This window comes from Chiloscyllium punctatum, chromosome 46 (assembly GCF_047496795.1).
Source record: "Chiloscyllium punctatum isolate Juve2018m chromosome 46, sChiPun1.3, whole genome shotgun sequence".
NCBI classification, from domain to species: Eukaryota; Metazoa; Chordata; class Chondrichthyes; order Orectolobiformes; family Hemiscylliidae; genus Chiloscyllium; species Chiloscyllium punctatum.
In genome coordinates this window covers 42,173,559-42,196,916 of record NC_092784.1, presented here as the reverse complement: position 1 = coordinate 42,196,916, position 23,358 = coordinate 42,173,559, and the positions used below count along the sequence as shown (strand labels likewise).

Below are 23,358 nucleotides of genomic sequence, written 5' to 3'. Positions count from 1 at the left end.
ACAAATTCCCTTCTCTGCCTCTAAATTTCCAGCATCTGCAGTATTTTACTTTTGTAAGAATGAGTAACAAATGGCAAGACATACAGTCAGGTGGCTGTGTTCTATTTTCCATCTGCCCGCTAGTTACCTGAGGGAAGTACTTGTATTGCAATAGCACCTTACACTATCTAGGACACTGCCAAAGAGTTTTACAGTCGTTAACAGACTTTGGGAGTGTCTCCCCTATTGCAATGCAGAAAAAAATGGTGCTACATTTGCAGAGAGCAAGATTTTTGTTTTGTTCAAAGGATGTGAGAATGGCTGATGGGCCAGCATTTATTTCCAATCCCTAATCGCTCCTTGAGAAGGTGATGGTGAGCTGCCTTCTTGAACTGCTGCAATCCATATGCTTAAGCTGGACCCACAATTCTGTTAGGGAGAGAATTCCATGACTTTGACCCAGTGATGCTGAAAGAACATTGATATATTTCCAGATCAGGATGATGAGTGATTTGGAGGGGAACCAACTGCTGGTCATGTTCCAATGTGTCTGCTGCCCTTGTCCTACAAGTCAGAAGTGTTGTGGGTTTGGAAGATGTTGTCTGAGGAGCCTTGGTGACCAGTTTCACTGGTTTCACAAACATCAATGTGAAAATGGTCTGGTAATCTCTTTCAGTGGTATTGACTGAGGGAGAAATCTTGTTCAGAACATTGAATGCACTAACTCGGTTAGGCCACAGCTGGAAGCCTGCATACATTTGGTCACTGCATGACAGCGAGAATATGATTGCACTGGAGAGGCGGGGAGAAGATTCACCAGAACGTTGCTTTGGATGTAGCATTTCAGCAATGAAGAGAGGCTGGATAAGCTTGGGATGTATTTGTTAAGAGCAGAGAAAGATAAGGGGGACCTGAAAGAGGTGTATAAGATTGAGGGACATGACAGGGTAGATAGAAAGCAGCTATTCCCTTTAGTTGTAGAGTAATGACAAGAAGACATAAATTTAAGACAAGAGGACACACGTGGATTTGAGAGAAGGTGTTTTTCACCCAGAGGATGGTGGAGGTTTGGAATGGTGGGAGGGTAGTAGAGGTTAGAAGTTTCACAACCTTTAAAACATACTTGGATGAGCAATTTGAATGAAACATTCAGGGCCACAGGCCAACTCCTGGAAAGTGAGGTTAGTGTAGATACGTCAGCACAGATTCAATGGACCGAAGGGCCTTGTCTGGACTGAATGGCTCTGTGTTCAGGCGATGCCATTTAGTCCAATACCCAATTGTTTTGTTTCCTCCCCTCAAGAAAAGCATGACACAGCAAAAGGATTCGTCCCCTGACTAGGTCTGATATGAACACCCTATTCTGTGGTCACGGCCACCTTTAAATCGGTCATGCTTTACCATGGCAAAGTAAAGCCTATACTCCGATAGGCTTCCATGAATGTAGTAACCCACGGTGGACACCTTAAAGCACTGGAGAAGTACTGACAAGCAGTGCCAACATAAGGTCCTGCAAATCCAGTGTAAGACAGGTAACCATACTGCAGCATCTACTCCCAGCATGGCCAGAATCAAGGTGTGAAACACTCAAAACCAGCTGCTGAACAGGACATGACGTCCATATGCTGATACCAGACTCCCTACAGCGACCGTACCACTCAGAACTCAGCCATGGCAGGAGGCTCCGATGGGAGAAGGTTGATGCACCTTAGGGAAGCCTCAGCACAGCCTGAGCAACCCTGGTCTGACCGATCGAGAAGGTGAAGACCCGTTCTGCAAAGCACTGACTGAGAGCTCAATGGAAATGCACAGAGGGGACAGTGTGAGGTCAAAACTCCAAATAACATCATCCTCCCAGCTCTTCCGAAACCAGCCTGTGCCCACGTACAGCAGAGTTCACAGGTCATGTCTTGGATCCATCAGCCAAATGAGGACCCATGGAGCCAGTGAGAAAGTGAGTCACCCTCCATCTCAAGGGACTACCTAAGAAGTGCATAGGACAGGCAATAACAACACGGTACAGTGAGGATGTCCATGGAGGGTGCAGTCACTCACACCCACCAGACACTGAATCTTGCACTGGATATTGTTTCATAGTTTCATAGTAAGAAAAGCAGGAGTAGGCCATATGGCCCATTGAGCCTGCTCCACCATTCATTAAGATCATGGCTGATATATCCATCATCTCAGCTCCTCCTCCCTGCATTATCCCCATCACCATTAATTCCCCTACCGTGCAAAAACTCATCCAACTGTGTCTTGAATGTATTGAATGAAGCTGCCTGCTTCCTAGGGCAGAGAATTCCATAGATTCATTACTCTCTGGGAAAATCAGTTCCTCCTCATTTCTGTCCTAAATCTACTTCCCCTAACCTTGAGGCTATGTCCCCTCGTCCTAGTCTCACCCATCAGTGGAAACAACTTGCCTACCTGAACCTTATCAATCATCGACTTCACCCATAACTTGCACCGCTCCCTTAAATTCACTTGGTCCGTCTTGGACACCTCTCTCTCCCTTCTTGATCTCTCCATTTCCATCTCTGGTGACATGTCCTGACGGACGTTTGCTATAAACCCACAGACTCCATAACTACCTGGACTACACCTCCTCCCATCCAGTATCCTGATAGAATTTGATCCCATTTTCCCAATTCCTCTGTCTCCACTGCATCTGCTTGGGTGAGGAGACATTCCACTCCCAAGCATCCCAGATATCAACCAATTTTGAACAAGGTGCTTTCCCCACCTCTGTCATCCGGACAGCCCTCCCCTGCAGCTCCTCCATTCCCTGTTCCACTGCTCTAAACCAACTCCGTCCAAACGCAATAAAGACAGAGTCCCCTTTGTCCTCACCTACCACTCCACCAGTCTCCACATCCAACATATCATCCTTAAACACTTCCGCCAACTCCAACTAGACCCCACCATCAAGAACATCTTCCTGTCCCCATCCCCTCTGCCTTCCACAAGGACCATTCCCTTCGGTCCTTGGTTTGCACCACTCTCCACACCGACCCCCGAACCCCCAGGTACCTTCCCTGCAACCAGAAAAGGTGCAAAACCTGCCAGTACACCATCCCTCTCACCTCCATCCAGGGCCCAAACAGTCCTTCCAGGTGAGAGAGTAGGTTGGAGAACCCTACCTCTTCTCCAACCTACTTTTCTGTATCCACTGCTCTTGATGTGGTCTTCTCTACACCATTGAGACCAAATGTAATCTTAGGGAACAGTTCGCTGAGCACGTCAGCCGGGCCTACAGGGGCCGACTGGACCTTCCAGTCACCGTCCATTTTAATTTCCCTTCCCACTCCCTTTCCGACATGACCAACCTCAGCATCCTCCATTGCCACAGCGAATCAGACCGCAAATTGGAGGAACAACACCTTATCTTCCACCTGGGCAGCCTATTGCCCAGAGGACTCAACATCGCGTTCTCCAATTTCAAATAGCATTCCTTCCCATCCCGACTCCCTTTCCCGCCCCTCCCCCTCCCTTCCATTCCTCTGACCAACCCTTTCTTCCTCCCATCGATCAACTAGGTCGTACCCTCTACCTATGTTCACCTATCCCTACCTCACCAACCCGTCCCCTCCCCACCCAAAACCCTCCACCACCCCACCCTCTTTATCTGCAATTCCCCTTACACCCACCCCCAGTCCTGAAGAAGGGTTACATCCAAAACGTTGACTTCTCCACCTCCTGATGCTGCCTGCCTTGCTGTGTTTTAGCAGCCTCCTGCTTGTCCACCTTGGATTCCAGCACCTGCAGTTTTTGTTTTGTCTTTGTCTTATCTATCCCTTTCATAATTTTATCTGTTTCTATAAGATCCCCTCTCATTCTTCTGGATTCTAGTGAATACAGTCCCAGGCGGCTCAGCCTCTCCTCATGGGGTAACCCCCTCATGTCCAGAATCAACCTGGTGAACCTCCTCTGCACTGCCTCCAAAGCCAGTATATCCTTCTTCAAGTAAGGATAGCAGAACTGTGCACAATACCCCAGGTATGACCTCACCAACACCTTGTACAATCGCAGCAGAACCTCCCTGCTCTTAAATTCAATCCCTCAGGCAATGAAAGCCAATACTCCATTTGCCTTCCTGGTGACCCGTAGCACCTGGAGAAAGTGAGGACTGCAGATGCTGGAGATCAGAGCTGAAAATACCAGAGACCCAGCGTCAAGTGATTTCCCAAAGCAACTTGTTGAATGTCCAGGCACATTACGAGAGATGCAGTTGCTTTGGGAAATCACTTGACGCTGGGTCTCTGGTATTTTTTGGGGACAAGGTGGCAAAATGAGGGATTCCACAAGAACCCCTGGTGACAGTGACATTGCAGGGCCATTCCCCCGTGAGTGCATGCACTCACATTACTGTGTAGCAATGTCTGCTAACTCTCACCTCTCGACAAGTTACTGGCCCAGTGGGACTCCAGGAAGTGCTGAGAGGACCAATGTCCCTACTTAATAGATAGCTAAGTGGCGTATGTTGCTGTGTTTTTCTTTGCATTGATGAAATTTACACTGCTTTCAGGTGCCTAATTAGCCTAGAGATGGAGCACACTGCTGGCATTGTGATTTTTGAAGAAACGTGAGGTAATTACAGTGTGAAATTTATTGTGTTGTTGAGGGTAATAAACCTGGGGCAATCTGCTATTTGAAGAAGTTAATCAGGGCTGGAAAACGCCGAGTGATGCTGCTGGAGAATTAGGGCAAGTGAGCTGAGCTACTGACAAAGGCTGGGACAATGCCCACTCACTCACACCTCACCCATAGATATTCCTTCAGATTCACATGGTTGCCCATTTTCTCCTAACCTCTTCTCGTCCCCTTGCTTTCGTTTCTGTTTCTCACAACGTGACCCGTCTTCTCATTCTTTCTTGGTCAATATTTCCTTTGCTTTTTACCTCTAAATCTCTGTCACTCCTTAAAATAACTCCACAAGAGATCAGTGTCCTGTCACAAAGTCACCCTTTATTTACACACATCGAGTCCTAGTTCCCTCAGAGTCAGCTCTCAGAGTGAATAGATCCTCTGACACTCCTGTTTATATCTGTCAGCAACAGCTCCCTAATTGGACCAGATTAACAGCCCCAATCAGGAACTCATCTGAAGGCCACCTGGCTGACCCTATATTCCAATCCCTGTATTCCACTCTCTGCCCCTCTTCAGCCACACACAATGTCAACTGTGGCTCAGTTGGTGAAACTGTTAGCTCTCGGTCCTGGCTTCAGGTCTCACCCCACAGCTTAAATACAAAATTCCCTGCACTAATGAGAGAGTGCTGCTATTTATCTCAATCATTTCCATTCCCTTATACTCTCTTGTGATGCACATCTGCCTTTTCTCTCATTTTTCTCTTCCTCAAGTTTCACCATCGTCCTCTTTCTCTCTCTGTATACTCTCTTTCCCTTACCCCCCTCCCCCAGTTTTTCTTCCAGCCCTCACCAGTGGTCCCCAGAGGAGTCACTGATGCACTCTTTCTCTTTTGTCTTCTTGTTATTTTGCCTTTTGCTATTGCCATGAGTGTGTGTGTGTTCCTGTATCTCTCTCTCCCTCCCTCCCTCCCTCTCTCTCTCTCTCTCTCTCTCTCGGTTTTTGTGTGTGTGTGTCTGCATATGTTGCTCTGTGTGCGTATGTATGTTTCTGTGTCTGTGTTTGTGTCACTGCATTTGTGTGTGTGTCTGTGTATCTCTCTTTCTCTCTCTCTCTTTCTCTTGTGTTTTGGATATGTGGATGTTCAAACAAAATTTCATAAAGTAGCACACAGTAGGGGAACACAGATAAAAGGAACATTCACAGCACACATCCAAAATTAGCTAAGGGATGGAAACGAAAGCTTTATGCAGATTAGCTTGCTTTTCTCCTGGAGGGAGATAAATAGTGGATGTTCCACAGGACCATTCCTGTTTTTAATATTAATAGACTTTTGGACTTGGAGTTCATATCTCAACTTTAAACGTGTCATAGATGACACGGAACTGAGGAGTGTGGTGGTTCAGAACGGGTGAAGATGTGCCAGGGAAAATTGTGAAGTGGTAGATTTTGTTTGGGAGAATGGGGAGAAGACACAAGAGTGCGGTGCGGGAAAAGCATGGCAGGTCAGGCAGCATCCGAGGATCAGTAGAATTGATGTTTCACCAATTCTCCTGCTCCTCAGATGCTGCCTGACCTGCTGTGTTTTTCCAGCACCACACTCTCAACTCTGATCTCCAGTCCTCTCTTTCACCGAGAAGGCACAAGAGTTCTTTAGATTAGATTAGATTCCCTGCAGTATGGAAGGCCCTTCAGCCCATCAAGTCCCAAACACTGACCCTCCGAAGAGTAACCCATTCAGACCCATTCCCCTACCCTATATTCACCCCTGACTAATGCACCTACCACTACGGGCAATTTAGCATGGCCAATTCACCTGACCTGCACACCTTAGGATTGTGGGAGGACACCAGAGCACCTGGAGGAAACCCACACAGACACGGGGAGAATGTGCAAACTCCACACGGACAGTCACCCAAGGCAGGAAACCAACCCAGATTCCTGTCACTGTGAGGCAGCAGCGCTAACCAATGAGCCACCGTGCGACCCCATGGTAAACGGTGCAATTTTAAAGGAGCTGCAGGCAGAGAGATCTAATGGTGTTTGTAACAGGTGCTTTTTTTCATTCGTTCACAGAATGTTGGCATCATTAGCAAGGCCAGCACTTGACCTTGCTAATGATGCCCACATTTGTTTCTTGTCCCGAATCAGCTCGAACGGGTTTCAAGGCCATTTTGGATGGCAGACCAGAGCCCTGTCTGGAGTCACATTTGGTCAGACCTGCTAGGAATAGCAGATTCCTGTCCTTAAAGGATATTAGGGAGCTAAATGGATTAAGCATAGGAACACACAAACTAGTAACAGGAGTAGGCTATTCAGCCATTCGAGCCTGCTCCACCATTCAATACGATCATCCAAATCAGTCCTCTGCTTCTGCTTTGTCCCCAGACCCCATTGATCGCTTTCACCCTGATGAGGGCAATTGATGATGATTGAGCTCAACTTTATTAGCATAGAGTCCTAGAGATATACAGCACGGAAACAGACCTTCAGTCCAACTCATCTATACCAACCAGATGTCCTAAATTAATCTAATCCTATTTGCCAGCACTTGGTCCATAACCCTCTGAAACCTCCCTATGCATGTACCCACCCAGATGCCTTTTAAATGTTGTAATTGTACAAGCGTCCTCCACTTCCTCTGGCATTCCATGGAACTTGATATTATATCCCCTGTCAAGTACATTCTTAACATAGGGATGGCACATAAGATAGGGCAGCTTCCAGCCCAGTATCTTCCCACCTATCCCCAATACCCGCAGTCATTGTAAATAAATCATTGTTACACTGTCCATGCCATTGCATACTTGGCATGGGTGGTCAGGCAGGATTGGGAGCCTGTTTTGTTGCATACACTTTTGAAGGGGGCAGAAGAAAGAGGGGAGATGTATTCTTCATACATTGGGGGCACCCTCCTCCAAAGATGGTGTACCCCAACCTCCTTCCTAACTGCCTGCTCTGCAAAGTCCCGAATGTTGTAACAAAATGCTTTTTAGAGCAGATGGAAACACGAGCATTATAAATAAAGGCATATTTCACTGGCTGGGCCAGGATTTATTGCCCATCCCTAAGTACCCTTCACTAGGTTGAAGTTGAGCTGCCTTCTTGAACCGCTACAGTCCATGTGCTGTGGATTAACCCACAATGCTATCAGGGATGGAATTCCATGACTGTGACCTAGCGACACTGAAAGAACTACAATATATTTCCAAATCAGGACGGTGAGTGGCTTGGAGGGAATCTTGCAGAGGGTGGTCTTCCCAAGTATCTGCTGCCTTTGTCTTTTAAGCTAAAAGTGGAGGTTTGGATTCAGAAGATGCTGTTGAAAGAACCTTAGTGAGTTGCTGCAGTATATCCTGTTACTGGTACATTGTAAAAGGAAAAATCAGGAAGATGCTAAAGCTTCATAAAAAACAAATTTGACTTAGCTGGAGTACTGTGTCCAATTCTGAACACCTTAAGAATTATATGAGGCAAGATTTACTGGAATCAGAGATTTTGCGTTTCATACAGCAGGAGAGGTAAGAGAAGAAGTGTTTGAAATCCTAAAGTGTTTAGAGAGAATAAATAAACAGAAATTGGTTTCAGTCATAGAAGGGTTAATTAGCAGGGCACAAACCTGAAATGACTGGTATAAGACAAGGTGGCATGGTGGCTCAGTGGTTAGTGCAGCTGCCTCACATCACCAGGGATCCAGGTTCAATTCCAGTCTCAGGCAAGTGTCTGTGTAGAATTTGCACATTCTCCTTGTGTCTCGGCGGGGGGGGGGGGGGGGGGGGGTTTCCTCCAACAGTCCAAAGATGTGCAGGCTAGGTGAATTGCTAAATTGCCCACTTGTGCCTTTGTTAGGTGCATGAACTGTTCAACCTCCTTGTGGGAGCACGAGGTAGCGCTGATACAGTGATCGATGTATTGGAGGAATAGGTGTGCGGTGGTGCTGGCGTAGCTACAGAAGATGGACTGTTCCACGATGAACATCTCTGGGACACCTGAACCAACAAACCCCACCATGCCATGGCTGAACACTTCAACACTCACTCCCACTCTGCCCAAGGACATGCAGGTCCTGGGCCTCCTCCATCGCCAAACCTAACCACCTGACACCTGGAGGAAGAACACCTCATCTTCCATCTTGGGATCCTGCGACCACATGGGATCAATGTGGATTTCACCAGTTTCCTCATTTGCCCTCCCCCATCTTATCCCAATCCTGAACCTCCAACTCAGCATCGCCCTCTTGATCTGTCCATTGTCTTTCCCATCTATCCGTTCCAGCCTTCTCTCTGACCTATCACCTTTATTCCTCCCCCACCTTCATCTACCTATCATATTCCCAGCTACCTTCCCCCTAGCCTCACCCTCCTCCCATTTATTTCTTAGCGCCCCACCGGCCCACAAGCCTCATTCCTGATGAAGGGTTTATGCCCGTAATGTTGATTCTCCTACTCCTCGGATGCTGCCTGATCTGCTGTGCTTTTCCAGCACCACACTCTCAACCCCTGGATTCAGACACAGCAATGGCCACCAAATAGGAAACAATTGGAGTGGCAAACAAAACACAAGGATATGGGAGAAACAGAGTGGAGGGCACTATTCTTTAAAAGCTAGATGGACTGAGTGGCCTGCTTTCCATGGCATGCTGTGATGCTTCCGTTGCCCTAGTCAATGATTCAACTATCATTCAAGCCAGTCATTGGATCGTTTATCTGATTGGTGTTTGTGGCAGCTTGCTGTGGGCAGACTGGTCACAAGTGACTCCCACATCACTGCAGCAAGCTGACCTTAAAGTGCAGTAAAGTGGTTTGAGGCATGCTATGTGAATGCCAATTATACCTTGTCATTGCCTTTGAGAGTGTACTTTGGGTGGTGGGGGTGGGGGCAGTGTTGGTGGTGGGAAGGAGTTAAGCTCAGAGTGTAGTGAGAATGCAGCCATTAGAAGCAGACTCAGCTGTAGCACGCTTCTCTCCATGATTCATTGTTTGGCAGAGAACTGCGGCTGTACTCTATCCATCATTTCTTTCAAGTGTCAGTCCATTCGCGGCTGTCATCTGATCCCCATTAAATCCAACATAATGAAAGCTGAGGCTGCTAATTACCCCAGTATACTGGAGGGCTCTTAGGCCTGACCCCTCTGTCACTGACAATGTGGTGTGATGGGAATCATGTCTGTGAGAGGCTCTTTTACAGCACATTCCTGCACAGCCTCAATGCTACTTGTTCTGGTTGTATTGAACACAGTGTGCATCCCGCCTCCTTTATATGCTGGCCTCCCGTTCACAGCCACATAGCTATCATCTTGTACATACCAAATGTCATTCATGGCACACGGTCACTACTGGTTGGGCCAGCATTAATTACCCATTCCTAACCCTGCCCTGGAGAAGGTGGCAATGAGCTGCACGTTTGAACTGCTACACTCCATTTGGTGTAGGTGCACTCACAATAGAAACATTCAGCCCTTCAAAGACTGCTCCATCAGTCAGTATGATCATGGCTGACCATCCAATTCAGTTCCCTGTTCCTGCTGTCTCCCCATTCCGTTTGGTACCTTTTTCCTGAAGAACGATATCTAACCTTTAAACCCATTAAATTGGAAAGGGTGCAGAAAATATTTACAAGGATGTTACGAGGGCTAGAGGGTTTGAGTTATAAAGAGAGGCTGGATGGGCTGGGACTTTTTACCCTGGAGCATAGGGGAGACCATATAGAGATTCATAAAATGTTGAGGGGCATAGATAAGGTGAATAACAAAAGTCTCTTTCCCTAGAGCAGGGAAATTCAAAACTAGAAGGCATACTTTTAAGGTGAGAGGAAAATCATTTAATAAGGATCGGAGGGGCAACATTTTCACACAGAGATTGGTGCGTATATGGAATGAACTGCGAGAGGAAGTGGTAGATGAAGGTATAGTTGCAATGTTTTAAAGACATTTGAACAGGTGCATGAATAGGAAAGGTTTAGAAGGATACGGGCAAATGGGACTATGACTGTCTTTGACCTCAACCACTCTGTGGAAGAAAATGGGCGGCACGGTGGCACAGTGGTTAGCACTGCTGCCTCACAGCGCCAGAGACCCGGGTTCATTTCCCACCTCAGGCGACTGACTGTGTGGAGTTTGCACGTTCTCCCCGTGTCTGCGTGGGTTTCCTCCGGGTGCTCCGGTTTCCTCCCACAGTCCCAAGATGTGCAGGTCAGGTGAATTGGCCATGCTAAATTGCCCGAAGTGTTAGGTAAGGGGTAGATGTAGGGGTATGGGTGGGTTGCGCTTCGGCGGGGCGGTGTGGACTTGTTGGGCCGAAGGGCCTGTTTCCACACTGTAAGTAATCTAATCTAATCTAATCTAATCTAAAATACCACAATCTCAACACACTCTGGGTGAAAACAAATTCTCCTCATTTCAGTCCCCAATGGCGTACCTTGTATCCTTAGACTGTGACCCCTGATCCTGGACTCTCTGATCATTGAGAACAACCTTCCTCTGTTTACCCTATCTAGTCCTGTTAGATTTTCTTATTTTCTTTGAGATCCCTCTCATTCTTCTAAACTCCAGTGAATATAGTTCTATCTTACCAGTCTCTTATGCCATTAGGGAGGGAGTTCCGGGATTTTGATCCAGAGACATTGAAAGAACGGCAATATATTTCCAAGTCAGGATGGTGAATGGTTTGGAGGGGAACTTGCAGGAGGTGGTGTTCCTGTGGATCTACTGCCCTTGTCCTTCAAAGTTATTGAGGTTGTGCTATTGAAGAAATCGTGATGAGTTGTTTCAATGTACCATGGAGATAGTAGCAGCATTATGTACGATGTTAGTAGTGAATGTTGAACGTAGTAGCTGTGATGCCAATCAAGGATGTTGTCCTAGATGGTGTCAAGATTCTTGAGTGTTTCGAACTGCACTCAATCCAGGAACATGGGGACTATCCATTGCACTCCTGACTTGTGTCTTATAGATGGAGGACAGTCTTTGAGGAACAAAGTAGTGAGTTACTTGCTGCAGAAATCCTAACCTGTTCTTGAAAAGCCACATATTTTATAGTAATATCCTCCTGGTATCTAACCTTTTCCACTCTCTGTCTTCCTTTGTTTGCCTGAAATGTCGATTTTCCTGCTCCTCAGATGCTGCCTGAACTGCTGTGCTTTTCCAGCACCACTCTAGTCATTGTTTTAACCTTTTCCAATGGCCTTTTAAACAAGCTGGTTTGGGCCCTGTTACTGAATTTCCATCAAATGACCCTGGAAAATAACTAGAATCTCTTCCTATTTCGAGGCTCCCAAAAGCTGGCTACTACACATGGCCAGACCAAAGCTTCAACTGTCTCCCTCACCCAATATCACTGAAACAAATAATCAGGTCATTTTATCACATCGGAAATTGAATAGTGGCTGCTGCATTTCCTTCATTACAGCAATGACTACACTGCAAAAGTACATCACTGGCATAAGGCTTTTTGGGATGGCCTGAGGTCATGAAAGGTGCTACATAATTGCAATTTCTTTTCTTTCTTTCCTTCTTTCCTTCACTCTTTCTTTCCCGTTCAGTTATGCATCTAAAATCTCACCTTTATCGGAACCTTACACGGCTATGGACAATAACTTCACCAGTCAGTAACTTCAAGTAACACTGAAAGGCTTGAAATTGCTTTACATTGGTGTGTTTCTCTGCCTTATTCAGAAGGGAGTGACATTGTCCCTTTGCCTCAAGTTTGTCCGTTAATCTATTCTGATAAAATCTCTTTCCTCCTGTCTGAAGATTGCATTCTGGTGAATTACACTAGCATTGCTCAGTACAGCCACTCATACCACTGTAACTACTGCTACTACTGGTGAGTGGCTGGTTTGAGTGTAGCACCTTTAATAACCACCCTCTCCCCAGGCAAGTGCAGCTAATTCCTTAAATAATACCTACACACAAATCCCACCTGACCAATGATGCTCAACAGCCTGTGGGCAGCATTTGTCATATTTCAAGTAACATTTGTACTGTGCGAGTGCTGGGCAATAACCATCCACAATAAGGGAAAATCTAACTATCCTCTTGACATCTAATGCCATCACGATTGCTGAATTCTGCCTATTGGCTATGAAAACTCCATTTTCACTAATTGCTATGGACTTGAGTTTGAAGAATTGTGGATACCTGTTTTTTTTAAGTTAATAAAAAGACATTAGAACTTTCCTTTAACAAGGTATTGCTTGGTAGTCATATGTCTTGTGATAACCTTGTTTGCTGGAGACCAGTCATAGAGGCATGGAGTCCTACAACAAGGAGACAGGCCAGTTTGGCCCAAAATGGTCCATGCCGATCAAAATGTCCATCCACACAAACTCCACTTCCCTGCACTGTGCCCATATCCTTCTAAACCTTTCCTACCCATGTATTTGTCTAAATGCCTATTAAATGTTGTTAAATGCACCTGCCTCAACCATTCCGCTGGCAGCTCATTCCATATGCGTACCGTCCTCTGTGTAAAAACGTTGCCCCTTAGGTTCCTTTTTAAACTTTTCCCTCTAACCTTAAACTGATGCCACCATGTCCTCAAATCCCCAAACCTGGGAAAACAAATTGAGTACATTCACCCTATCCATGCTTCTCATGATCCTATTCACTGCTAAAAGATCCCCCCTCAGTCTCCTATACTCTAAAGAAAAAAGTCTGAGCTTGCCTCACCCTATAACGCCAACCATTCAGTACTGGCAACATCCTTGTAAATTTCTTTTGCACTCTTTCCAGTTTAATGGGTGGTCAGTTTAGTGGGTGGCACGGTGGCACAGTGGTTAGCACTGCTGCCTCACAGCGCCAGAGACTCGGGTTCAATTCCTGCCTCAGGTGACTGACTGTGTGGAGTTTGCACATTCTCCCCGTGTCTGCGTGGGTTTCCTCCGGGTGCTCCGGTTTTCTCCCACAGTCGAAAAATGTGCAGGTTAGGTGAATTGGCCACGCTAAATTGCCCGCAGTGTTAGGTGAAGGGGTAAATGTAGGAGAATGGGTCTGGGTGGATTACGCTTCGGCGGGTTGGTGTGGACTTGTTGGGCTGAAGGGCCTGTTTCCACACTGTAAGTAATCTAATCTTTAATAACATCCTTCCTATAGCAAGGTAGTAAACTTTAAGGCCATTTAAATGGTCATAAGATAAACATACGGATGAAAATGGAATAGTGTACGATAGGTAGGCTTCAGATTGGTTCCACAGGTCGGCACAACATTGAGGGCTGAAGGGTCTGTACTGTGCTGTAATGTTCTATGTTCTAAGATGATCAACACTGAACACAATACTCAAAGTGCGGCCTCACTAATGTCCTGTACAACTGCAACGTATCTTCCCAAATTCTATGCTCAGTGCCCTGACTGATGAAGGTCAGTGTGCCAAAAGCGTTCTTCACTGCCCTGTCTACCTGTGACTCCACTTTCAGAGACTGTGCACCTGAACTCCAAGGTCCCTCTGTTCCACTCCACTCCTTAAGGCCCTACCATTCACCATGAAACTCCTATCTTGGTTTGACTTTCCAAAATGCAAGATCTCACTGTCCACAATACCATCTATTTTAGTGTCATCTGCAAACTTACTAATCATGCCTTGTACATTCTCATCCAACTCACTGATATGGACAACAATTGGAGGGTTGGATCTTGGATGGAGGGGAGGGGGAGTGGTGGAGATGAAGAAACTGGTGAAATCATCATTGATGCCATGTGGTGGGAGGGTCCCAAGGCGGAAGATGAGGCATTCTTTCTCCAGGCGTCGGGTGATTAGGATTTGCAGTGGAGGAGGCCCAGGATTTCTGGAGCACCAGAAAGAAACCCACACGGACACAGTGAGAATGTGCAAACTCCCCACAGGCAGGCCAGAAGTGAACTCGGGTTCCTGGCGCTGTCCACTGCTATCCCTTTGCCTCCTTGTTATCCTCTCAAAGAAATCTAATAAATTTGCCAGGCATTATTTCCCCATCATGAAGTCATGTTGTCTCTGAAATAACTCCACAGAGGCTGGAATCTTGTCACCAACTCACCTTTTATTTACACAGAGGGAGTCCTCAACACTGATCGAGCTTCCTCAGAACAACTGTCAGGATGAACAGGATGTCTGACATTCCTGTTTCTCTCTGTCAGCCAGGGCTCCCTGATTATACCAGATTAACAGCCCCAATCAGGGAACTCCTATTCTATGGGTTCACCTGGCTGACCTCATTACAATCACTACAGTCTCTGCTATGTATTCCGAAATGCTCTGCTATTACATTCTTCATAATAGACTCCACCATTTTCCCCAAAGATGGATGTCAAGCTGACTGGCCTATAGTTACCAGTTATTTTCGTCTCCACCTCTCTTTGAATAAAGATGTTACATTGGTAATTTTCAAATAGTTTTGATCTCCAGAATTTAAGGATTCTTTGAAGATTACTAAGAGTACATCTACTATCCGTTTTAGCTATTCATTCAAAGAACAAAGAACAATACAGCACAGGAATAGACCTTTCACCCTCCAGGCTGCACCAAACTCATTTTGCCCTTCCATACTAAAACTTTCTTCACTTACGTAATCTATATCCCTCTATTCCCTTCCTATTCATGTATTTGTCCAGATGCTCTTGAATGCTGCTATTGTGTCTGCTTCCACCACTCCCTCTGGCAGCGCGTTCCAGGCACTCACCACCCTCATGTGGGTCATTGGGTAGGCCAGAAATTATCATCCGTTCCCAGTTGCCCTTGAGAAGGTGGGGGTGAGTTGCCTACTTAAATTGTTGCAATCCATTTGGTTCAGGTACACTCAGAATGCCCTTCAGGAGGGAATTGCAGGATTCTGACCCAGTGACACTGAAGAGACAATGATATATTTTCAAGTTAGGATGACAAATAATTCAGAAAGGAAATTGCAGTTGGTAGTGTTCCCAAGTATCTGCTGCTCTTGTCTTTCTAGATGGCAATGGCTGTGGGTTTGGAAGGTGCAGTCTAAGGAGCCTTGGTAAATTTCTTCATTGCAATCTTATAGATGGTGCACACTGCTGTTACTGAGTGTTGGTGGTAGAGGGAGTGAATGTTGAATGTGGATCTCTAGGGCTACTTTCTTTAAATTCCTTGGGTGCAGTCTATCATGTCCAGGGGAGATTTTGCCCTTCACCCCCATTAGTTTTACTGGTACTGTCCAAACTGAATTGGATCAGCCATTTAAAAATGATGGTTATACAAGAGTAAGTTACATGCTGGGGATTCTATGGTGAGGAAATCACCTTCTGTAATACGAATGCCTTTATCCCACCTACAGGATACAAACCAGGAGTATGCTGGAATTCTTCACTTGCCTGTGTGCACGCAGCTCCAACAACACTCAAGATGATCAAACCTCCTCAAGAGCAATTAAGGATGGACAAGTAATGACATTCTTACTAACAATACCCATACGCCATGAAGGAATAAGTAAAGAATAACATCTAGGTTAAATCAACCCATTAGATCATTAGAGCATCCACCACCTTAAACATTTACTGCTCTGCTACTCACTCACGCACTAGCAGCAGTGTGCTTCACTATTATATACATGGCAGCTCCTCCCCAAGCTTTCTTTGATAGCGCCTTCCAAATCTGTGATTGACTCTCAGTCAGTGTTTCTCCCCCTATGTTTCTCACCCTGTTTCTCGTCCTCTGTTTCTTCAACCCCACCGATCCTCAGTCGCTCGGTCAAAATCCTGGAAATCCTTCCCAGCAGCACTGTGAGTTGTACTTACACCACCAGATTGAAGTGGTTCAAGGAGGTAGCTCAGTATCCCCTTCTCAAGGGCCACTGGAAGCAGGTGATAAATCCTGGTCTCACCAAAAATGGCTATATCCCAAATCCAAATAAAACAAAATATATATCGTCTAAGCATCCCAGTATCGCTACCGTTATCCTCTCAAAAATCTGACATCATTTGGTGAGAAAGGATGTCTTTCTCTCCAATCCATACTGGGATTTGCTAATTGCTTCAGCAGAATGATTGTATAATTTAACAATCCCTTCTAGCAAATTGGCTTCAACATAATACACTAAACTTTCCTGGCTCTGCCTGTGTGCCTTATTAGATGCAAGCATCACATAATTGCCCTGCAGTGCTTGGGAAGGAGCATGTTCTGTTGCCTTATCCTGGAGTCTTATCACTGTCTGGTCCTAGTTGGTTGATGCAGAGGATGTACTGAACTTCTTATAGTGGGTTCTTGAATTGAGCATATTAGAATGAACATTAAGAGCAACATCTTGTCTTTCTATAACACTGCAAATGCAGTAAGAAGTCCCATAATATTTCATAGGCATTTGAGCAATTAAGATTTGACATTAAGCTACGTACGATGGCAGGAGCAGAAGAATTTGGCAGCTGCAGAAATCTTTTTGACATCATTCAAATATGGAGTTCCAGAAAAGATCGGTGTGAACTTGGGAGGTGACAACATGTTGGAAAGGAAGGTGGAAGAGGCGTCGGCAGATCACAAGGAAAGAGAAGCCAAGAGTTGTTGTTTGGAAGAGAGGGGCAGTAATGGTAGATGTGAAGAAGGTGGGGCTATAAGAGACTGGAGACATATGGGAACCAGGAAGTGAAGTTGGGAGTCAGTCTTATAATGGGACACAGTGATGTCCATTGCTGCCAGCATCTTCTGTTGGCTTGGTCCTCACTATCGTCACCATCTTGTACTGTCAGATATATCCGAGATGTTTTGAGTAGATTTACTGCCATCAGACTTTCTTGGTAATGGTCATAGGTTTGAAAGGTGCTATCTGAGGATCTTTGATGAATTTCTGCATTGCCTCTTGTAGATAGTACACACTGCTGCTACTGACTGTCTGTGGTAGAGGGAGTAGATGTTTGTGGATACAATCCAAACCAAGCAGGTTGCTTTGCCCTGGATAGTACCAAGCTTCTTGGGTGTCTTTGGAGCTGCACCCATCCAGGCAAGTGGGAAATATTCTGTCACACTCCTAACTTGTGCCTTCTATATAGTAGACCAACTTTGGTTGGCTACATTACATCGAAAATGCATGAAGGTCACTTGTGAAACATGCAGCTCAACTTAAGAGTAAATAGATATTGCCACCTTAGCTGGGTGCTGTTGCACTATGAATGATCACAGAGGCACCTGTTGAAGACTGTTTATATCTTTATATCCTGATCGATGGAGATTATCTTGTAATGATAAGTTAACCTTTTCAAGGAGTACCTACAAGTCAGCAGTTGAGTGGAAATAGGAATATGGGAGTATAAAATAGATGGCACAGACAGTAAGTGTTTGGAGAGGCCATGTATGGCCGATGCAGTGCTCAGAATATTTTTGGACTTATTCCTATACATCAAGGTCTGTAACTCCCCGATTAGCGTTTGTACTTAACATGCTCAGCACAAACTGATACCGACACCAATCACACTATTGACCCTGACCACCTCACGATTCACTGAACTGACCCTGATTTCAACAGGTACAAAGATGGTTACTGATGGATTCATAATCACCCAATTGATTGGGTTCTGTATGTCGAGAGCGGCTCTGCTCATTCACACTGATCCATTAATATTCAGCGACTGTCGTACTCAGCTCTGCACCTCTATTGTCTGAACGATCGATGCTCAGCCACCGATTCCTTTCTGTGATAGCGGTAGGGGAGGGGCAGTTCATTTGAGTGAGCAAAGTGCAAGACCACTCAGGTCTGACCCTGGACTCCTGTCTGCCAGCTCCCTAATTATACTGACATCTTCAAAGACAGCCTGATCCACAAGAATGAGGGATGTTTAATAACAGAGGATCCAGAGACATCAGTAAAGGTTAATGAATTCCCTTCATCTTGTGTGTGGTTCTTAACCCTTCCTGTACCTGGCTAACATTTCCCATCAACAAGTCAGGCAGAGTACTGAGGTTTTCACAAAGCCTGGAGATGTGAACTCTAAGCAGTAAAGGCAGAAACAAATCAGAAAGGAAGAGAATAGAAACTTGGTGGATGGGAATCATCATACGCCCAGACGTAGAGTTACACAGCATGGAAAAAGACCCCGCAGTCCATGACAACTAGACCTCTTAAACTGATCTAGTCCCGTTTACCAGGATTTGGTCCATTTTCTTCTAAACCCTTCAATCATGTATCCATCCGGATGCCTTTTAAATGTTGTAATTGTACCTGCATCCAATACTTCCTCTGCAAGTTCGTTCCATACATGCAGCAACCCCCGTGTGAAAAGGTTGCCCCTCAGGTCACTTTTAAATCTTTCCCCTCTCACCTGAAACCTATGTCCTCTCGTTTTGGACTCCCCTACCGTGGGAAAAATACTTTGTCTATCTACCCTATCCGTGCCCCTCATGATTTTATAAACCTCTACAAGGTCACCCCTCAGCCTCCGACGCTCCAGAGAAAATAGTTGAGAGCGTAGTGCCGGAAAAGCGCAGCCGGTCAGGCATCATCCGAGGAGCAGGAGAATCGACATTTCAGGCATAAGCCCGTCATCAGGAATTCGGGCTCATGCCCGAAATATCGATTCTCCTGCTCCTCGGATGCTGCCTGACCTGCTGTGCTTTTCCAGCGCCACACTTTCGATTCTAATCTTCAGCATCTGCAGTCCTCACTTTCCCCAGCCTATTCAGCCATTCCATGTGCCCTCAAATCCCAAAAAAACATTCTTGTAAATCTTTTCTGAACCCTTTCAAGTTCAACAACATCCTTCCGATAGCAGGGAGACCAGAATTGCACACAGTATTCTAAAAGTGGCCACACCAATGTCCTGTATAGCTGCAACATGACCTTTCAACTCTTGTACTCAATACACTGTAACAGGTTTGAAAGACAGATATAGTGTGCTCAATCAGTGAGGTTGCCATCCAGCTATGATTGGTCTTTAGCCTCAGAAAGTGAACATCAAAATCAAAGGGTCATTTAAACATAAGTTTTATTTTTTGCTATTTTGAAATATTTTTTGTGCTCTTAAAATATGGTTCAGTTTCACGTTCAATTGAGACATCCAAAAGGGCATTGGATGATCATTTGGCTAGAAATGGTGTTCAGGGATATGGGCAAGAGGTAGGAAATTGGCGCGAGGCAACGATGCTTATTTCACGAGTTGACTGAGGCACAACGGGCTGTCTCCGCTCCAGGGTAAAAACAATGACTGCAGATGCTGGAAACCAGATTCTGGATTAGTGGTGCTGGAAGAGCACAGCAGTTCAGGCAGCGTTCTCCGCTCCAGAACAATTCTGTGATTCTGTGAAAATATTTCAGACGGGAAAATGATTTGACTGAGAGTTAAGGTCAGTCCAGTTTTGGAGATGGGGGATAGGGGACACACATAAATGTTTTTCATTTTTAATTGGGTGATGCACGACGAGATTGGGAAGTGGTGGGTCAGTTCACGGGCTAAAAGTTCCAGGAACAGTGCCCGCCCGAGAGGTACCAGTGGAGGGCTTTTTATACCTGGCACTAAGGCATGAAACGGGGTGAGCAGATTAGAACCTAGTCATCAAAGAGCCTTTGCCAGGCAACTTAGCTCTTATTCTCCAAGGTCTGTAGTAAATAAAACAGTAAAAAAGGCCCGACTCCCATTACTGGCATATATTGAACTTTAGACATCAGGAATGTATCCTGCGCTTAGAAATGAGCACGTCCAAATTTTGATGCTGTTCCTGACCACAAATCCAAAGGTTCGAACCTCCTCACCTCCCCGTCTATAGATGACAGGTTTCAAGGGGCGAGAGTGTGATAATAGAAAAGCACAGCCGGTCAGGCAGCATCCAAGGAGCAGGAGGATTGACGTTTCGGGCATAAGCCCTTCATCAGGAATGAGGCTTGTGGGCTGGGGGGAGATGAGAGATAAATGGGGGTGGGCGGGGGGGTTCTGGGGTGGGAGGTAGGTAGCTGAGAGTGCAATTGGTAGATGAAGGTGGGGGAGAAGGTGATAGGTCAGAGAGGTGAGTGGAATGGATAGGTGGGAAGGAAATTGGACAGGTAGGACAGGTCAAGAGGGAGGTGCCAAGTTGGAAGGTTGGATCTGGGATAAGATGGGGAAACTGGTGAAATCCACATTGAAGCCATGTGGTTGGAGGGTCCCAAGGCGAAAGATGAGATGTTCTTCCTCAGGCGGGTGGTAAAGGTTTGGCGTTGGAGGAGGCCCAGGACTTGCATGTCTTTGGGGGAGTGGGAAGGGGAGTTGAAGTGTTTGACCGTGGGGTGGAGGGGTTGCTTCGTGTGTGTGTGTGTGTGTGTGTGTGTGTGTGTGTGTGTGTCTCGGAGATGTTTGCTTTGCGCATGCATCCCGGAAATGTTTGCTTTGTGCGTGCGTCCCGCAGATGTGTTGAGGGGCTTTTGTCTGGTCCATAACAAATTGGGGGCTCTCGTAGGGATCAAAATCTCTAATTCTGGGTCGGTTTTAGGATCGTTAGCCTCAAAAGGTAGTGAGTGTTGATGGGTGTTGCATTCGGTAGGTTTAAACAGGGTGTGCCTTGTGTAATAAAGGCTCTTTCAGTCACTAAGAGTTTCTTGGGGATGGAAGAAGTCAGAGTTTTAGAAAAAGCCAGGCAAAGTTTATGGAATTGATAGACAAGCTGGAATTAAGTTTACCTTTGTCCATGCAAAAAGAGGAGGTAATTGTAGCAATAGCTCGCCATTGTCCTGGATGGTGTCAAGCTTCTTGAGTGTTGTTGGAACTGTACCCATCCAGGCAAGTGAGGAGTATTGAGCATCCAAGGAGCAGGAGAATCGAGGTTTCAAGAAGGACTTATTCCTGAAACGTCGATTCTCCTGCTCCTTGGATGCTGCCTGACCTGCTGCGCTTTTCCAGCAACACATTTTCAGCTCTGATCTCTAGCATCTGCAGTCCTCACTTACTCCGCCAAGTGAGGAGTATTCCATCACACTCCTGACTTGTGCCTTGTAGATGGTGGATAGACCTTGGGGTGTCAGGAGGTGACTTACTCGCCGCAATATCTCTAGTCTATGAGGTAGAGGTGAAAGGTAGGCATAATGATGAGGACAGTGATGGAGAGAAATCCCATCGTAGGCAAAGGCTTGGTGGAAATCTGTTTAAATATGTTCAAGCGTTGCCCCAGTTTGATGAGAAGGATGTAGAAGCCTTTGTCATTTCTTTTGAGAAAATGGCTGGACAGGAAAACCACACACACCGACTAGACTCTGAAATACAACAGCAACCATCTGAACACACACAAGAGAAGCTGCATTAGGACCCTGTTCAAAATGACTGCAACACACTGCAGCACTCCTGACCAACGAAGAGAAGAAGAACACCTCTGCAGAATCTTTGCGAAGAATGGATATCCCCGCAACTTCCTCCATAGGTACCTAACAGACAAACAACACGACGAGGACATGCCATGACCTAACTCACTAGCCGCGCTACCTTATTTAAAAAACGTCTCGGTTCTGGCAGCCAGACCTCTCTGACCACTGGGATTCATGAAAGCCCATAAACCAACAGCCACGCTCAGACAACCACTCACAAGGACAAAAGAGGCCAGTCCCCATCCTGTGCAAGACTGATGTAATTTACAAGATTCCATGCATAGACTGCACGAAACACTATATCAGACAAAGAGGCAGACAACTTGCAATCCACATCCACAACCACCAACTAGCCACTAAATGCCATGACCAGCTGTCCCTAGTAGTGACACGCACAGATGACAAGGACCACAAATTCAACTGGGACAACGATGATCATAGGACAAACTAAACAGAGGACAGTCAGAGATTTTCTAGAAGCATGGCAGTCATCCTTGGCCTCCATCAACAAGCACATTGACCTCGGCCCAATATACTGGCCATGACTATGAGCAACCAGAAGCAGCAGGAACAAAACCAAATAAATTCCAGAAGAGATGGTACAGCTTCATAGGAGGCTCCAAAGCACTGAAGATGTCACCTAGACAGGTGGCGAAACATCTGCAAATCAACTTCCCATCTCCGTGAACATACCTACAACTACGATGAGCCAATGCAATGGCCAGTGACCATAGGTATGGTTGATTCAACCAAAGTTGGTAGTTGAGTGAGTGAGATATTTGCATCACTATAAGAGAAGTTATCTGGTGAGTATGATGAGGTGAGAAAAGTCATCTTAAGTGCATGTCAGATTGTGCCATAAGCCTACAGACATTTTAGGAATCTCAGGAGGGAACCTAGTCAAATGAACACATAGCTTGAAAGGATCAAATAAAGTAATTTTGATAGGTAGATAAGAGCAAACATATGACAATCTTAGGGAGACAATTATTTTGGAAGAGTTCAAAAATTCACTTCCTGAAGTAGTGAATACTCATGTGGAAGAACAGAGAGTTAAGACTGCTAGATTAGATTAGATTAGATTACTTACAGTGTGGAAACAGGCCCTTCGGCCCAACAAGTCCACACCGCCCCGCCAAAGCGCAACCCACCCATACCCCTACATCTACCACTACCTAACACTACGGGAAATTTAGCATGGCCAATTCACCTGACCTGCACATCTTTGGACTGTGGGAGGAAACCGGAGCACCCGGAGGAAACCCACGCAGACACGGGGAAAACGTGCAAACTCCACACAGTCAGTCGCCTGAGGCGGGAAATGAACCCGGGACTCTGGCGCTGTGAGGCAGCAGTGCTGACCACTGTGCCACCGTGCCGCTAGACTAGCAGCAGAAATGGCAGATGATTATGAGTTGGATCATAAATCAAAGTTTGGCTTAACGTCAATTTCAATTTGTGAGGGTAAGAAATTGGGGAAACGAGAAATCCTCAGGTGGTAAGGGAAAAGGAGACTTCATTGAAGGTAATAAAGATAGTTTACCACAGGTT

General features: G+C 45.9%; 1 protein-coding gene across 19 annotated transcripts in view; it reads left to right on the top strand.

Annotated features, from left to right (window-relative positions):
* LOC140467980 (adhesion G protein-coupled receptor L1-like) overlaps window positions 1-23,358 on the top strand; it is a 621,988-nt gene that overhangs the window by 218,763 nt on the left and 379,867 nt on the right. The window lies entirely within an intron of this gene.